This window comes from Hesperophylax consimilis, chromosome 26 (genome assembly GCF_061612785.1).
Source record: "Hesperophylax consimilis isolate HC1 chromosome 26, BYU_Hcon_1.0, whole genome shotgun sequence".
In the NCBI taxonomy this organism is placed as follows: domain Eukaryota; kingdom Metazoa; phylum Arthropoda; class Insecta; order Trichoptera; family Limnephilidae; genus Hesperophylax; species Hesperophylax consimilis.
Window position 1 is genome coordinate 213,100 of NC_142861.1, and position 18,284 is coordinate 231,383.

At 33.8% G+C, this 18,284-nt stretch overlaps 12 non-coding genes across 12 annotated transcripts; 6 read left to right on the forward strand and 6 right to left on the reverse strand.

The window, feature by feature from the left end:
- The first annotated feature begins 2,986 nt into the window (after positions 1-2,986).
- On the forward strand, positions 2,987-3,105 carry LOC149410904 (5S ribosomal RNA). The gene has a single exon (XR_016304928.1). It is a non-coding gene; the product is annotated as a 5S ribosomal RNA (ribosomal RNA).
- Positions 3,106-3,428: 323 nt separating this feature from the next.
- Positions 3,429-3,547, forward strand: LOC149410905 (5S ribosomal RNA). Its single transcript, XR_016304939.1, has one exon. It is a non-coding gene; the product is annotated as a 5S ribosomal RNA (ribosomal RNA).
- Positions 3,548-3,870: 323 nt separating this feature from the next.
- LOC149410906 (5S ribosomal RNA) lies at positions 3,871-3,989 on the forward strand. Its single transcript, XR_016304950.1, has one exon. It is a non-coding gene; the product is annotated as a 5S ribosomal RNA (ribosomal RNA).
- A 429-nt stretch (positions 3,990-4,418) lies between these two features.
- Positions 4,419-4,537, reverse strand: LOC149410907 (5S ribosomal RNA). Its single transcript, XR_016304961.1, has one exon. It is a non-coding gene; the product is annotated as a 5S ribosomal RNA (ribosomal RNA).
- A 323-nt stretch (positions 4,538-4,860) lies between these two features.
- Positions 4,861-4,979, reverse strand: LOC149410908 (5S ribosomal RNA). Its single transcript, XR_016304917.1, has one exon. It is a non-coding gene; the product is annotated as a 5S ribosomal RNA (ribosomal RNA).
- A 323-nt stretch (positions 4,980-5,302) lies between these two features.
- Positions 5,303-5,421, reverse strand: LOC149410909 (5S ribosomal RNA). The gene has a single exon (XR_016304919.1). It is a non-coding gene; the product is annotated as a 5S ribosomal RNA (ribosomal RNA).
- A 3,267-nt stretch (positions 5,422-8,688) lies between these two features.
- On the forward strand, positions 8,689-8,807 carry LOC149410910 (5S ribosomal RNA). The gene has a single exon (XR_016304920.1). It is a non-coding gene; the product is annotated as a 5S ribosomal RNA (ribosomal RNA).
- A 323-nt stretch (positions 8,808-9,130) lies between these two features.
- Positions 9,131-9,249, forward strand: LOC149410911 (5S ribosomal RNA). The gene has a single exon (XR_016304921.1). It is a non-coding gene; the product is annotated as a 5S ribosomal RNA (ribosomal RNA).
- Positions 9,250-9,572: 323 nt separating this feature from the next.
- Positions 9,573-9,691, forward strand: LOC149410912 (5S ribosomal RNA). Its single transcript, XR_016304922.1, has one exon. It is a non-coding gene; the product is annotated as a 5S ribosomal RNA (ribosomal RNA).
- Positions 9,692-10,120: 429 nt separating this feature from the next.
- LOC149410913 (5S ribosomal RNA) lies at positions 10,121-10,239 on the reverse strand. Its single transcript, XR_016304923.1, has one exon. It is a non-coding gene; the product is annotated as a 5S ribosomal RNA (ribosomal RNA).
- Positions 10,240-10,562: 323 nt separating this feature from the next.
- On the reverse strand, positions 10,563-10,681 carry LOC149410914 (5S ribosomal RNA). Its single transcript, XR_016304924.1, has one exon. It is a non-coding gene; the product is annotated as a 5S ribosomal RNA (ribosomal RNA).
- Positions 10,682-11,003: 322 nt separating this feature from the next.
- On the reverse strand, positions 11,004-11,122 carry LOC149410915 (5S ribosomal RNA). Its single transcript, XR_016304925.1, has one exon. It is a non-coding gene; the product is annotated as a 5S ribosomal RNA (ribosomal RNA).
- Between the last annotated feature and the right edge of the window lie 7,162 nt (positions 11,123-18,284).

Consider the following 18,284-nt stretch of genomic DNA (forward strand, 5'->3'; position numbering starts at 1 on the left):
TTTCCTTTTCAGTCGTATATCTCCAAAATTACATCCTTCCATTTTTTGCATAGCTGCCAGGCCCACCTCATAAGCGTTATCACAATTGACACTATTATCCGAAATAAACCCTGAAGATAAAGACACCAGCTCCCCCAAGAGCTTGGTGAACAGGCTGTGCTGTCTTAGCCATGATATATATTTTCCTATATCTAGCTAATCCCTTTTCTTCTGCGATTCGCGCAGCTCAATATGCTGTTCAGTAAAATGAAATTCTATACCGATGAATTCTTCAATGCTCTCTTGCACTTTCACGCAGTAAGTGGTTCCAAGTTTCCACTTTGACAAAGCGTTGTCAGTGATTCCGCGCCCAAGTGTCAAACCTCCTACTGACTTCATTGGTCGCATGAGACACTGCTCGATGATCATGTCCGTCCACGTACCGGACCAATACCTGTCGCTTCTTCTTAATGTAAAGTACCCATTTTCAGTGAATAGTTTATATTTTTCTTTAGTTATTCTTGATTCGAGTTGCAACATACTTTGAACCTCCGGGTGGAAAAATGCAGTCCTCCCGGGTGGAAAAATGGAAGCATATCAACAATAGTAGTAAAGCCACAACTTGGCAGTCCTACTCGATGATTCCTTAATCCTGTCTTCACTTGCTTCAGTATATGAAATCGTCTCTTTTAGATTGTCATCATTATTACCCTCCTCATATCTTTATTCCACGTAACACGTAAAATCTTGATACATATTTTCTATTTGTCTTAATTTCACATCAATTTCTCGGTATTCTTCTCTGATTACGTGGACAAGAGACGCTGCTGTTAAAGTGTAGGCTCTGTTTGCCCGAGAATATTCATGTCCCTGGAGCATCTGGGTTACTGTTGAGGACGCGTAAACTGATTCCCATAAATTTCCCACATACCTTTATTTAAATAATAAGTCACAAACAATCATACACCATAATATGACTGTTTAGCCAGACCGGGGCACGGCGGTTGGCTGATAATGAAAGCGCTTCATTGGGCAGGGGAAAATATTTATGTTCCCCCCCTCCCCTCCGAACTAAAACTGGTAAATAACAATAAAATTCTTCAACGTTAGATGAATTTGTTATAAAAAAAGCAAACACATGAATTAATAATTACTTTCCTAAGGTTTTTGTAATTTCTCGCTGCGCCGCGAACCGCTGCGCGTTCGAGCAGCCGCGCGCCGTGCTCCTTATTGACAGCCTACGTGCCTTATTATAAATTAAAACCCATCATTATATACATTATTTTATAGCTAGAAATATTGTCTACAAGTTTTATTGATTTATTTGTTTTCGTTAACAGGCTCAGAAAAAAGTTATGTGCAAATATATTCTGAAATACTATTTTAAAAACTGATATTTTTCCTTTACTAATAAATTGTAGAGATTGTATAGCTTTTCTTGCAAAAATGAAAGAATACAATTTTTTAGAATAACTAATAAGAAACTAAACAAAAAATAAAAAATCTGATTTTATAAAACCATTAAGGAGATATTAGCGTATTCCGAAAGGCTTTGAAAAATATATTCAAGGGGGGGTGGGGAAGGAAGCACAAGGGGGAAAATCGGGGACTTTTGTAAAAATACATGTCTAAAGGTCTTCTAACATCTGTGAAAAATTCAGCTTCCGGGGAATTAGTTCCGACATTGGGTCTTTTTTTCCCTTCATTGACTGGGCTACTAAGGCATCTGAAACAGAATCCCTTGCTTTTGATAAAATTGATTAAATTTTTTAAATTTAATCAATGAACATTCAAACCAATTTCCATGCGATGGATTATTGCAAAGTAAACATTTAAAAGGCTGGCGATTTACATCACTACCAGCGCTTATATAGCTTGGGTCGATCTTTGTGGTCGTTTTAACGTTTCGCCTTTATTTTCCACCGATTTCCTTCAAGAACTGATTTTTTTCAAGATTCTGTCTTGTTCCCGCACAAATTTCAGCAAGTTTTCAAACGAAGGAAATTCATTATCACCTTTCACGGAGTCCATATTAAGTTTTTTGAATGCAATGTGTAAGAAAATAAAGTCACACAAATTATCTAAATTTATATTGTTAACGGCTGCCACAGCCGATGCGAAATGATCAATGAAGGATTCCAGATTATTTATATTGGCAACGATGTATGGAAAAGATATTACTCTTTTGTCGTTATATTTATTGATCAATGAGTTAAAAATAATTTTCCGGCGATATAATGATCAAGGCAAATGTTGATTTAACACTGTTTTTGATTTTCCCCAACAAATAATATAACTTTTCTGAATTCGAAAGTGTGTAACGACACATAATGAAAACGATTGTGTACGGTGTTAATGAAACTTGAATAAAATAAGGGTCAATTTTTTATTTCCCCAACGAAATATGCCAATTCAATCGGTGGGAGTTTGACACTACATTTTTTCGGTGATTTGTTTTTGGGGTATTATGCCGTGTTGCGCTACCTCTTTTGAAGTGAAACTTCTTTACCCGCGTCATGCAATTTCGAGTACCGGAGTAAAACCAACTCATGACCGAAACGAAAATGCGGGACCGATTAAAGTTCATTTGATCTAGTCAAAGTTTTGAAGTAAAATATAAATGCTTCTTAGCTCATCTCGACAACTGGCGTTGGTGGTGTAATGGTCAGCGTAGTTGCTTTCCAAGCAGTTGATCCGAGTTCGATTCTCGGCCATCGCACATAATTTTTTTGTTTTTAACGCCTTTTTTTTTTTCAATGGTTGACCATAATATCAATCCACTAAGTAATATTTTAGGCCTGTAGCATACTTGAAAAGTTAAAGAATGATATAAAATTTTTTATGATGTTAACGATAAAAAAATAAAAAAAAAAAGTGGGTGTGTCAAGCCTACGCAAGACAGAAGTGAAACTTCTAGTATTCTTCTCTCTTATTATTAGGGCTTTTTTATACTAATTTTCATATATTTATTGGCAGGTAGAGTAGAAATTAATATTGTTTAGCGTTTGCCAACGACCATACCATGTTGAACACACCGGTTCTCGTCCGATCACCGAAGTTAAGCAACATTGGGCGCGGTCAGTACTTGGATGGGTGACCGCTTGGGAACACCGCGTGCCGTTGGCCCATTTTTTATGGTAATTTCATGTTTTTTTTTATTTTTTTATCGTTACTATCATTAATAATATCATAAAATTCTTTAACTTTTCAAGTATGCTACAGGCCTAAAATATTACTTAGTGGATTGATATTATGGTCAACCATTGAAAAAAAAAATTCCTGCAAAGTTATGGATGTAATTACGATCTTTTTCAAGCGCGTATGTAATGATTATTTTTATCAACGTCGCACACACCTTGCTAATGTTTTCAGTATTATTAGGGCTTTTTTATACTAATTTTCATATATTTATTGGCAGGTAGAGTAGAAATTAATATTGTTTAGCGTTTGCCAACGACCATACCATGTTGAACACACCGGTTCTCGTCCGATCACCGAAGTTAAGCAACATTGGGCGCGGTCAGTACTTGGATGGGTGACCGCTTGGGAACACCGCGTGCCGTTGGCCCATTTTTTATGGTAATTTCATGTTTTTTTTTATTTTTTTATCGTTACTATCATTAATAATATCATAAAATTCTTTAACTTTTCAAGTATGCTACAGGCCTAAAATATTACTTAGTGGATTGATATTATGGTCAACCATTGAAAAAAAAAATTCCTGCAAAGTTATGGATGTAATTACGATCTTTTTCAAGCGCGTATGTAATGATTATTTTTATCAACGTCGCACACACCTTGCTAATGTTTTCAGTATTATTAGGGCTTTTTTATACTAATTTTCATATATTTATTGGCAGGTAGAATAGAAATTAATATTGTTTAGCGTTTGCCAACGACCATACCATGTTGAACACACCGGTTCTCGTCCGATCACCGAAGTTAAGCAACATTGGGCGCGGTCAGTACTTGGATGGGTGACCGCTTGGGAACACCGCGTGCCGTTGGCCCATTTTTTATGGTAATTTTATGTTTTTTTTTATTTTTTTATCGTTAACATCATAAAAAATTTTATATCATTCTTTAACTTTTCAAGTATGCTACAGGCCTAAAATATTACTTAGTGGATTGATATTATGGTCAACCATTGAAAAAAAAAAGGCGTTAAAAACAAAAAAATTATGTGCGATGGCCGAGAATCGAACTCGGATCAACTGCTTGGAAAGCAACTACGCTGACCATTACACCACCAACGCCAGTTGTCGAGATGAGCTAAGAAGCATTTATATTTTACTTCAAAACTTTGACTAGATCAAATGAACTTTAATCGGTCCCGCATTTTCGTTTCGGTCATGAGTTGGTTTTACTCCGGTACTCGAAATTGCATGACGCGGGTAAAGAAGTTTCACTTCAAAAACATAAAATTACCATAAAAAATGGGCCAACGGCACGCGGTGTTCCCAAGCGGTCACCCATCCAAGTACTGACCGCGCCCAATGTTGCTTAACTTCGGTGATCGGACGAGAACCGGTGTGTTCAACATGGTATGGTCGTTGGCAAACGCTAAACAATATTAATTTCTATTCTACCTGCCAATAAATATATGAAAATTAGTATAAAAAAGCCCTAATAATACTGAAAACATTAGCAAGGTGTGTGCGACGTTGATAAAAATAATCATTACATACGCGCTTGAAAAAGATCGTAATTACATCCATAACTTTGCAGGAATTTTTTTTTTCAATGGTTGACCATAATATCAATCCACTAAGTAATATTTTAGGCCTGTAGCATACTTGAAAAGTTAAAGAATTTTATGATATTATTAATGATAGTAACGATAAAAAAATAAAAAAAAACATGAAATTACCATAAAAAATGGGCCAACGGCACGCGGTGTTCCCAAGCGGTCACCCATCCAAGTACTGACCGCGCCCAATGTTGCTTAACTTCGGTGATCGGACGAGAACCGGTGTGTTCAACATGGTATGGTCGTTGGCAAACGCTAAACAATATTAATTTCTACTCTACCTGCCAATAAATATATGAAAATTAGTATAAAAAAGCCCTAATAATACTGAAAACATTAGCAAGGTGTGTGCGACGTTGATAAAAATAATCATTACATACGCGCTTGAAAAAGATCGTAATTACATCCATAACTTTGCAGGAATTTTTTTTTTCAATGGTTGACCATAATATCAATCCACTAAGTAATATTTTAGGCCTGTAGCATACTTGAAAAGTTAAAGAATTTTATGATATTATTAATGATAGTAACGATAAAAAAATAAAAAAAAACATGAAATTACCATAAAAAATGGGCCAACGGCACGCGGTGTTCCCAAGCGGTCACCCATCCAAGTACTGACCGCGCCCAATGTTGCTTAACTTCGGTGATCGGACGAGAACCGGTGTGTTCAACATGGTATGGTCGTTGGCAAACGCTAAACAATATTAATTTCTACTCTACCTGCCAATAAATATATGAAAATTAGTATAAAAAAGCCCTAATAATAAGAGAGAAGAATACTAGAAGTTTCACTTCTGTCTTGCGTAGGCTTGACACACCCACTTTTTTTTTTAGTCAGCATTGCATTGATGTGTTATTACACTGCAATGCTGTCTGAAACGTTGGCTAAAGAAGGAGGTAGTGCAACACGGCATAAAACCCCAAAAACAAATTACTTTAATACTTTTAGCCGTGAAAATCTCAAATCATACATTTTTCGGTTTACTAGCCACCCGTAAAGTCTTTTCACGATGTAAGGACATTTTCCTTTTGATACTTCCGTACATATCGCCGAACTTGAACCATCTTTGAAAATCAGGTTCAAAGTTTGAATCGATTTCCAAATTTAATATATTTATGTCCTCATAATGATTTCTAGTAAAGTCTAGAGTTTCAACTAACGAAAAAAATTCCTCTAGAATACTCGTACTCTGGTCGAAAAAATTATTTCATAGTTCGAATAACTTAGACGTGCATCTAATGCATCTCGTTGAGACGTCAGTCATTTCAACTTTTTCTCTTTAGTTGTCATAATGTTAGCAATAAATAATTAACCCATAATTAATTATAATTTAACTAACGCTTGCGTAATTGATTTAAGTAAATGATTCTCCTGAGAAATGTTTCTAAATTGAACACAATAGCAACTGAATTATTATTAACTACAGGGTTTTCCAATAAGAGGTGTTATTTTGATATTCAATCGTAAAAGATCAATGGTTTCGTAGCTTGTGTGGCACGTAGCGCCATCTTGTTGAAAGTAAATGTTTTCCAGATCAATACCATCCAATTTCGGCCTTCTCTTGCTATGCAATCCATTCACCGTAACTGTTGCTCCAGCCTCATTTTCGTAAAAATAAGGTCCAACGACTCCGCCGGATCATAAACCGCACCAAACAGTCACACGTTAAGGATAGAGAGGCTTTTCAACAATAACTCTTGGGTTTTCCGAGCCCCAGATGCGACAATTTTGCTTGTTGACGAAGCAACCGAGGTGGAAATGGGCCTTACCACTCAAAATGATTTGCATTTGATTCACTCAAGTGAATTTTAATAATTTCAATGCGTTGTTGAAGCGTGTATCGTTCCATTTTTATCAATGGCGTAGTTTGTACTTGTCAAATGTCAAACAATAACAGCTTCAAAGGGAACATCTACCGAAATAACAGGCTATTCAAAATAACACCTCTCATTGGAAAACCCTGTATTATAATAACGGTTGTAAATGCATCGGGCCAACCTACTTAGCCAACCAACGCCAGCGACACAATAGGTACTCGTATAATTAAAATTTATTTTTTATTTTTTTTTATTCTAGATAAAAGAAAATTACATTTTTCACTTATTTAACTAGAAATAACATATATATTACACATAAATATATTACACACTGATATTATTCACTTTCATTGTTTTGTTGATTGAGCATAAAACTGAGCAATTTTTTTTTAAATGTACCTATACTTTTTTCATTTTTAATTTCGTCTGGGAGGCAATTGTATATGTTGCTTCCCTCGTAACCAATGGATTGCTTGCCATAATGAGTATGTATGGTGTTTAAATGTATTTTATCGTGTTGCCGTGTAAAGTGTGTGTGTACTTGGGACGTTTTAATGAGTTCTGTATTTGTATGTATGAGTTTATTATTTATTTTGTAAATAAGAAGACATATATTATATTCATATAATTTTCTTAATTTTAATAGTTTTGTTTCCATATATAATTTTTTTGTTGATGTTCTAGATTTGAAGTGAAATAGTTTTTTGATTACTTTGTTTTGTGTTACCTGTAGTTCGTTTATATATGTTTCACATGTATTTCCCCAGATTTCAACCAAGTAGTTTAAATGTGAGTGTACGAGGCTATAATATAAACCTTTTTTAATTTTATTTGGTAACAGATATGATATCCGGCTGAATACGCTAATTAAGGGGGTGATTTTATCTTTAATATCTTGAATATGCTGTTTAAAAGTTGGGTGTTTATCAATGCACAGTCCAAGATATTTCTCCTGTATCAGGATTTGCAGGTTGTTATTTTCAATTTTTAAGGGTACATGAGGAGGAATTATTTTACGAGTTGAGCTTAAAATCATGTATCCTGTTTTTTTAACATTCATTGTTAATATATTTGATTGGAGCCAACTGTTAATTTTGTCTAAGTCACTCTGTGCATTTTCTAGTAAGATGTTTAAATCTTTACCCCAGTAGAAAATTGCAGTATCATCTGCATATAAAAAAATATCACCGTTTAAATCTAATTGGGAGATATCATTTATATAAATTTGGAACAGAAGTGGTCCTAGTATGGATCCTTGCGGAACTCCGTAGTTTATTGGTAGGTGGTTGCTATTTTGATTATTGATGCTAACGAATTGCTTTCTGTTGCTAAGATATGATTTGAATAGATTAAGAGCAGGACCAACTACACCAATTTTCTCGAGTTTCTTGAGAAGTATGTCATGGCTTACTGTATCGAAGGCTTTTTGAAGGTCAATTAAAATTGGGCATTAAATACAAGTGGTACCTACTTAGACGATACGATTACTTGCGGTTAATCCGGTACCTACTTAGACGATTAAATTAATGTCAGCCTTTAATTTACAACGAAGCATTAAATGTAATCCGTTTTAATTTAGCTATTTGGTGGCCCAATTTTAACTTATTTATAATTCAAATTGACTTTGGTACAAATATTGATTATAGATTGCAATTTGGAACGAATTTACAACATAATTCGGCTCGAAATGAGACCATTGAATGGTGGTGCGCGAATCTTTCGCTCGCAATTGTGCGGAGATGGGGAGTGCTGTAAAGATCTTAACAAAGTAACAAAACGAATTGAAGTTGCCGTATATATGTTTACAGGAGAGGAAAGATTGGTTAAGGCCAAAAGACGTACCCTTCGGTCTGGTCTTCCGTAGCCGCTGGTTCCTTTTACACAAATCAGTTCAAATATAATTAAGGCAATTCCATTTGACACTTTGATCAAATAATATAACACAGCGATGTTCACTGAGGCGGGTTAAATATTTTACTTGACGATGCGATATTCCAAAAAAAAAGTGGGTGTGTCAAGCCTACGCAAGACAGAAGTGAAACTTCTAGTATTCTTCTCTCTTATTATTAGGGCTTTTTTATACTAATTTTCATATATTTATTGGCAGGTAGAGTAGAAATTAATATTGTTTAGCGTTTGCCAACGACCATACCATGTTGAACACACCGGTTCTCGTCCGATCACCGAAGTTAAGCAACATTGGGCGCGGTCAGTACTTGGATGGGTGACCGCTTGGGAACACCGCGTGCCGTTGGCCCATTTTTTATGGTAATTTCATGTTTTTTTTTATTTTTTTATCGTTACTATCATTAATAATATCATAAAATTCTTTAACTTTTCAAGTATGCTACAGGCCTAAAATATTACTTAGTGGATTGATATTATGGTCAACCATTGAAAAAAAAAATTCCTGCAAAGTTATGGATGTAATTACGATCTTTTTCAAGCGCGTATGTAATGATTATTTTTATCAACGTCGCACACACCTTGCTAATGTTTTCAGTATTATTAGGGCTTTTTTATACTAATTTTCATATATTTATTGGCAGGTAGAGTAGAAATTAATATTGTTTAGCGTTTGCCAACGACCATACCATGTTGAACACACCGGTTCTCGTCCGATCACCGAAGTTAAGCAACATTGGGCGCGGTCAGTACTTGGATGGGTGACCGCTTGGGAACACCGCGTGCCGTTGGCCCATTTTTTATGGTAATTTCATGTTTTTTTTTATTTTTTTATCGTTACTATCATTAATAATATCATAAAATTCTTTAACTTTTCAAGTATGCTACAGGCCTAAAATATTACTTAGTGGATTGATATTATGGTCAACCATTGAAAAAAAAAATTCCTGCAAAGTTATGGATGTAATTACGATCTTTTTCAAGCGCGTATGTAATGATTATTTTTATCAACGTCGCACACACCTTGCTAATGTTTTCAGTATTATTAGGGCTTTTTTATACTAATTTTCATATATTTATTGGCAGGTAGAATAGAAATTAATATTGTTTAGCGTTTGCCAACGACCATACCATGTTGAACACACCGGTTCTCGTCCGATCACCGAAGTTAAGCAACATTGGGCGCGGTCAGTACTTGGATGGGTGACCGCTTGGGAACACCGCGTGCCGTTGGCCCATTTTTTATGGTAATTTTATGTTTTTGAAGTGAAACTTCTTTACCCGCGTCATGCAATTTCGAGTACCGGAGTAAAACCAACTCATGACCGAAACGAAAATGCGGGACCGATTAAAGTTCATTTGATCTAGTCAAAGTTTTGAAGTAAAATATAAATGCTTCTTAGCTCATCTCGACAACTGGCGTTGGTGGTGTAATGGTCAGCGTAGTTGCTTTCCAAGCAGTTGATCCGAGTTCGATTCTCGGCCATCGCACATAATTTTTTTGTTTTTAACGCCTTTTTTTTTTCAATGGTTGACCATAATATCAATCCACTAAGTAATATTTTAGGCCTGTAGCATACTTGAAAAGTTAAAGAATGATATAAAATTTTTTATGATGTTAACGATAAAAAAATAAAAAAAAACATAAAATTACCATAAAAAATGGGCCAACGGCACGCGGTGTTCCCAAGCGGTCACCCATCCAAGTACTGACCGCGCCCAATGTTGCTTAACTTCGGTGATCGGACGAGAACCGGTGTGTTCAACATGGTATGGTCGTTGGCAAACGCTAAACAATATTAATTTCTATTCTACCTGCCAATAAATATATGAAAATTAGTATAAAAAAGCCCTAATAATACTGAAAACATTAGCAAGGTGTGTGCGACGTTGATAAAAATAATCATTACATACGCGCTTGAAAAAGATCGTAATTACATCCATAACTTTGCAGGAATTTTTTTTTTCAATGGTTGACCATAATATCAATCCACTAAGTAATATTTTAGGCCTGTAGCATACTTGAAAAGTTAAAGAATTTTATGATATTATTAATGATAGTAACGATAAAAAAATAAAAAAAAACATGAAATTACCATAAAAAATGGGCCAACGGCACGCGGTGTTCCCAAGCGGTCACCCATCCAAGTACTGACCGCGCCCAATGTTGCTTAACTTCGGTGATCGGACGAGAACCGGTGTGTTCAACATGGTATGGTCGTTGGCAAACGCTAAACAATATTAATTTCTACTCTACCTGCCAATAAATATATGAAAATTAGTATAAAAAAGCCCTAATAATACTGAAAACATTAGCAAGGTGTGTGCGACGTTGATAAAAATAATCATTACATACGCGCTTGAAAAAGATCGTAATTACATCCATAACTTTGCAGGAATTTTTTTTTTCAATGGTTGACCATAATATCAATCCACTAAGTAATATTTTAGGCCTGTAGCATACTTGAAAAGTTAAAGAATTTTATGATATTATTAATGATAGTAACGATAAAAAAATAAAAAAAACATGAAATTACCATAAAAAATGGGCCAACGGCACGCGGTGTTCCCAAGCGGTCACCCATCCAAGTACTGACCGCGCCCAATGTTGCTTAACTTCGGTGATCGGACGAGAACCGGTGTGTTCAACATGGTATGGTCGTTGGCAAACGCTAAACAATATTAATTTCTACTCTACCTGCCAATAAATATATGAAAATTAGTATAAAAAAGCCCTAATAATAAGAGAGAAGAATACTAGAAGTTTCACTTCTGTCTTGCGTAGGCTTGACACACCCACTTTTTTTTTTTATTTTTTTATCGTTAACATCATAAAAAATTTTATATCATTCTTTAACTTTTCAAGTATGCTACAGGCCTAAAATATTACTTAGTGGATTGATATTATGGTCAACCATTGAAAAAAAAAAAGGCGTTAAAAACAAAAAAATTATGTGCGATGGCCGAGAATCGAACTCGGATCAACTGCTTGGAAAGCAACTACGCTGACCATTACACCACCAACGCCAGTTGTCGAGATGAGCTAAGAAGCATTTATATTTTACTTCAAAACTTTGACTAGATCAAATGAACTTTAATCGGTCCCGCATTTTCGTTTCGGTCATGAGTTGGTTTTACTCCGGTACTCGAAATTGCATGACGCGGGTAAAGAAGTTTCACTTCAAAAATCACAGCCGAGTTCAATATGTGCGGATATTCATAATTGACACGATAATTCTTCGCGATGACCAAAATGCAACGAAAAATGTTAACATGTCGTTTGGCTGGGATTAGCAGGAAAGGAGACAAGGAGGCGAAGTGGGGGAAGTGTAGTGAAAGTATTTTCAACTATGTCAAACTTTCTCTCTCTTTTTTCCCCCCTCCTCCCTTTTATTCCTCTCTTCGCCCTTTTCCCTCCCCTTTCATTTTTTTTTCACTTGTCTCCGAAGAATCGAAGTCTCTTGTCTCCCCCCCCTCCCCCCATTGGTACATAGGGTCTTATTTTAGTTTTATATATCACCAGCTAGTCCCGGGGAAGGCGCGAGACGTAATATTTAACGGAGTGTTTTTAACAATAGAAGTAAAGATACATGTTTTTTAATAATTGCCATGGCCGTGAATGCGAGGAGCGATCGGAAAGCAACTATGCTGGACTAACTATTGTAAAAACGGCGGCATAAATTCATTCACCTACTGAAGATAAAAATCATGTATTTTTGAATTTTAGATTTGTTAGGAAAAATATAGGAAAATATAACATAGGAAAAACTAAACCCTTCCACTCACTTTTCCACAAATGATCAGCTAGTCAATCAACACTATGTAAGTGCATTACATAAGTAAAATAAATACAAAACAATACAAGAACAACAACACGTCGACTCACCAGATATCAAATGGGAAAAAAATTCACCGTCTCCAGATATTTTCATATCAGAGGGTTTAATTTTAATTTTAATTTAATTAATTTTTAATTTAATGTTGGCTCAAGTGTTTATTATGATTGCTATATTCACGTTGAGTTTTTCGTTTGCTTATGTGTCTACTGTGTATCAGACTCTGAAAATAAAACTGTAGATATTTATAAAATCAAATCCACGGCGCCACGCTGCCAATCACCAACAGGGAACAGTCCTCTGTAACTTTAATGTTAGTAGATAAAATCCAACCTTATATAACCTAACCTAACAATGTGTTATTTGTTATATGTGTTGTTGTTACTATTGCTTTTTGCTGACACTTACCCAGTCATATTCGTTACACAAAACCAAATAATTTCCATAGTGAATACGTCCGGTCCAAACTTTGATATTCCTACTGCCCGCCGAGATTAGCTTAGCAGGATTAGCATGGCATGGAAATAATACCTTTTCAGTCTTGTTCCAGCAGCCAACCAAAACACCATCCTTCAGCAACATGATAACTGGTAGGACTACTTTATAACTTCCAACTTCATATTATAAGAGTTTCAATGATATCTTACAACATGTAGCACACTCAACCCTCTTTGAAAAGAATGCATTTACAATATAAATACCATTATATTAAATAAATGAAATTAACATTCTTGGTTGTAGGTCACCTTATTGACAAATTTTATTGTCTACCAGTTTCAGTACCTCCGCACCATCATCAGGACAGTTATAAAAAATTATGCCACTAAAAACAGAAGTACACATATATAATACATAAATTATTAAAAAAGAAAGAGGCAGTATACTAGAGTGGGACAGTGTGTAAGTTGTGGGAGAGAGCTGGGGGAGGGGAACTTGGGATGAGTGAAGTAATGGGGAACATACTCAGAATTGGGCTGACAGTTAAATTTAATTGGTTATTAATAATTTTAATTTTTGAATTTACTAATTTTTTTTATTTCCAAAGCTTCTAAATTGTTTAGTCTTAAACCTATTCCATTTTTATGTAGGACTTTGATACCTGTATCACTGTCAAAAGTATGGTCTTCAGTAACTAAATGTTCCGCGAACTCTGAAAAACCTGAACTAGTTAAGCATCTTACGTGTTCTTTTGTTCTAGTTTCTATATTACGTGATGTTTTTCAATATAGAAGGCTGCACAATCATTACAACTAATTATAAAAATGCACGAGTGCCTTAAAATATCCTCTTTGCCTTAAATAAAGACAATAAAATTTATCAATAAAGTGACCTAAAACCAAGTATTTTCATTTCATTTATATGAAATTTCAAATCACAATTTGCTTGCTTCTTTTTTAAAAATTAACATTATATTAATTCAATTAATTTGAATCCTTCTAAACTAAAGTTAATCAAGTTAAAAATATTGAAAAAAAGGTACACATATTTATATCATCGCCTTCTGGCATATTTTTCTCTACTTTCTATAAAATAGAATATGCATGTTTAATATATATATGAAAATTTCGGATGAAATTCTCTAAATGATAGTGAAAACCCCATCAAAGAAACGAAACTCACAAACAGACCTGACGTGGATGGCGACTTTGTTACTATAGATTGGCAATTTAAGAATTCAATTTTTTTTATTTTAGGTACAACTTTGACAATTATTTGGGGACAATGATAATTATTTTTTTAAAAACATATCGCTGTTTTTAATATTTAATTTTTTTACGAATTAATAAAAATGATTAAACCAAGTTTAAATTATAATGGTTGATTTACGTTAGAACACAAATGTGTTATTATTCGAAATTAAAAAATTACACAAAAAAAAGATTGGTTTACAACTTTTTTATTTTTTATTGTATTTTTCATTACGTTAACACTGTATCTATCATTTCTCAATAATTTTAAATGATGGCCAAGAACACCCTCGAAGGGTGAAAGCCAGAAATAATGGAAAAAAAACACTGTATCTAGGGCAAGATTGTGCTTTTTTACTTTATTTACTCACAAAAAATGCCAAATTGAATTCTTTACTGGCCCATGGTCCTCTTTTTTCTTCATTTCATATTAAAATTATTATTAAAAACTTAATTTTTTTCTTAAAATGCGGTCGAAACCTTTGGTTTCATCAAGATTTATATTTTAATTCTTATATGGTTTCAACTACCTACATTTGAGTATAAAGCGTGGTGTTTTCTCTTTCTAACACCGTTTAGATCATACATATTTCTTACTATAACATTACTGTTATAGTTAGGTTAGGTTCGTTCGACCATGATATGAGCGTTCACAAAACCGAACAAATTAGCCTGAGAAGTGGAAATAATGTTAAATCGATGTAAACATAATGGATAGGAGTAAAGAAGGGACTATTTATGGTTTTGGCTTTGGCGTGTAGAACGAAGTAAGAGAATTAAGAATATGGAAGTTAAAACCGGTTTGCATAATATTAATTATTATTATATTTTATGGTTGGTACACATTTATAATGTATCACGACTCATTAAAATAACGTTTAAAAATAGCTGTAAATTATTGCTACATGACTCAAAACATAAATTAAATTTACCACTGAAATTTTAATAAACATAAAATTTTAATGCACAAACTGTGAAGGCTGATAAGCAGGACTTTATTTAACGCACACATTTGTTATGTACATTACGTACGGCGAAAGATTTCGTACATTTTCATTTTTTTATCAAAGAATTTCCAAAAACTCTTGGCAACCCATTGACGGCTCCGTGGTCAAGGGGTAAGGCTCTCGACTAGTAAGCTGGAGGTCGCGGGTTCAAATCCTAGCGTACGCAAGTAAATTTATTTGATTAAATTGTGTTATTTCACGATTTACTCATTTAAAATAATATTACGTATATTTGCGTCTCGTTTCAGTGAGGAAGATACTATCAGTATCGCCCTAGTGTGAGACCTTCAGCCTCACAACGTACTCTGATTGAAGAAGTAGGGAGGTATATAATAATTACATTGTCAATATCAGGTATTTGAAAAAACCTGAGAAACCGTCACACTGAGATTAAACAGATCTCCGTTTTTGATGTTAAATATCATTTGGCGTGCTTAGGGGTAAAAGCGACCCTTGCGTTGCGTGGCAAGACGGGATGACGCTGTTGCACGGAACGACGCTTCATTTAGCCAGCCTTGTGATCCCTTAACTATTTCCGCCCGGTCGCCAAAACTCTGTGCGGTATTTTATATGTTTTTAAGCCCAGCCGGGCTTTTACTTGGACGTAATATACCTAGTGAGCTATAGAAAATTATACAATTTCTAAAGCATGATATAACAGTAAACTGATGAACTAAATATTAAAAAAAGTATTTTTAAAACATGTAACAGTAACATCAAATAATATAGAAACAAGAACCATACTACATATAAAACAAATCACTAAAACTACATTATCAACGCTACTAAAATCTGTTGGATTCAGTAAAGTGTTGGTGTAGATTACGCGTAATTCTATAAATGGAGTCAATAAATACATAAATAGTGCCCTATATATATATACGCCTAAAAAGGCTTTTACATAGAAGTGATACATGATGCAGTACAATAAGAGAATATGTATTATACAGGAGATATTGACAGTAAATAGATGTACCTAATCCATTTTAAAGAAGGTAAAAAAATACACACTTGTAAAATTGTGATTTTGAAATTGAGAGAGTAAAATTGAATGATTTTGAAATTGAGAGAGTAAAATTTAAAATTGAGAGAGTAACATAAAGTAAAAAAAAAATTACAACAACACAACATATAAGCAACAACAACAACATATTATGCATCCTTTAAGTTAGTTGGTTGTTTATGTATTGCAGGAGAATGTTACATTTTCTCTTACTAGTCACTTACTAGTCGGCACATGGAAAATAATAATGGCAACGATGGCAGGACTGTCAATTAAGTTGATAATGACTCTTTGTAATACATCCAGGTCTGACACAATTCTCCTGTCAGACAGTGTTATTAGATGCAGTTGATTCACCAAGATCACGTAATTAATACATTCAATTGGAATTTTTATTTTAAAAATTTAAGTACCTAAGAAATGTGTGCTGAACTCTAAAATATCTGGAACAGTATTGAAAGGAATATTTGTGTCGTAAACACTTTTAAATGAATCACCAAAGAGATTAACTATACTTTAGATACTGTCGGCACATTTTTCTTTTCAGTACATGTTATTGGGAAATCCCCAATCATTTCTTTTTGTTGAGTTTTAGAAAAATTCCATATTTTTTTTACATTCTGGTGTACCTCTTTTTCTATTAGGCTAACATAATCACTGCAGCATTTGACTGATAATTCCTAAAACCCTTTTCGTAATTTATTAAAATTTATGTAAAAATTACGATTTTTTGCCTTTTAATATATTCTGTGGATATATTTTCATATTTTATATTCTTCTCCCTAAATAATCTAAGGATCTGAATGATAATAAATGTATAATTTTTAGTATATTTATTTGTGAATGTTTTAATAATAATAAAAGAATTTTCTTCATATGAAGCAGTTACTTTGTGATGTGACATTATAATTTAAAATTAAACAGTAACTTTGTAAACATCACTTATGGGTGGACCCATAAGTGATGTTTACAAAGTTACTGTTTAATTTTAAAATAAAAGAATTGTTTTTTTTATCAAAAATAAAAAAATAATAAAACTGGTTTACTTTAATTTCACTTTTTTACCATACATTTTTTTAAAAGAAAGATTAACATTCCCGGGTTACAAATATCCTAACAATATCAAAAATAAGAATAGGGCCTTCACCGGTGCATTCACCCAAATTCGCAGTTATTGAAGTCACCACATTATTGAGCGAATACATCTTAATACAAGTATAGGTATGTTCAAAGGTATTAGGAACTAACACGAAAAATTCTGCCTCAACACAGCCTAGTGAGGCGGTATTTGAGAAACCTGAACTAAGGCAAAAAAAGTACTTTTAATTATAATCTTTAAATTAACAATTAGGATTCAATCATTAAAATAAAGTAATAATAAATAAATAAATAAATTTAACCTAAATATTCAACTCTCCATTTCAGATTCATTATTTCTTTATAAGTTTACATAATATTAGTTTATTTTTATTTTTTATTTTTTTTATAATATTGATTACATTTTATGATTTTGACTGTCCAACTAGGAAGGATTCCCGTTTCAGGACAGTCAAATTTACAGGTTTCAAGTTATCCTAGACGAATACAGGATTTAAGACTAGCTAAAATAAGTATGTTAAAACCAAGATACATAAAAATGATACATAAAGATACATAGAGGCGTTCGTGATTTCAAATTACATTTTTAGTATCATTTCGGAATCTGTCCTGCCTAGATCCAAGAACCATTTTGTCACTCTCGGACCGAAGGATGACAATTCACACAGTTTCTTTCATTCAACTGTACTTTTATTTTCTTTTTACCTCCACAATATTATGTTTGTATTTTTCTGTTAATTTTATAACCTTAAATATAAAAAGTTACAAATCAATGTACACCATAATATGTATGGATAGTTGTAATGTGTAAACTTTCCTAAATAAAGATATTATTATTATTATTTGATAATCTCCTACTACCACCACAGTAAGCGGAAAATGTTGCTTGTGTTTTGATGAAGGACCAGCCGAGGAATTGAACACACTACTCCAGGATAGGAACCAAACGCGATGTCATTTCAGCCACCGATCGGTCTTTAATTTAATAACTTCCTTCATTAAAAATCAATTTAGACGTTTCACATCTGCCAAATAAATTCACTGTTTTTCATACTGCTTTGCAAGCAGATGGAAGACTCTTTATGTTGTCGAAAACACAATTTCGGTGGCGTTCGTTAGTTTTTAGAATTCTGGTTGGCAGTAGATTTCTTTGTTAGGGAGTTTGTTCCACTATTTTACATTCACTCCCGTCGAGGA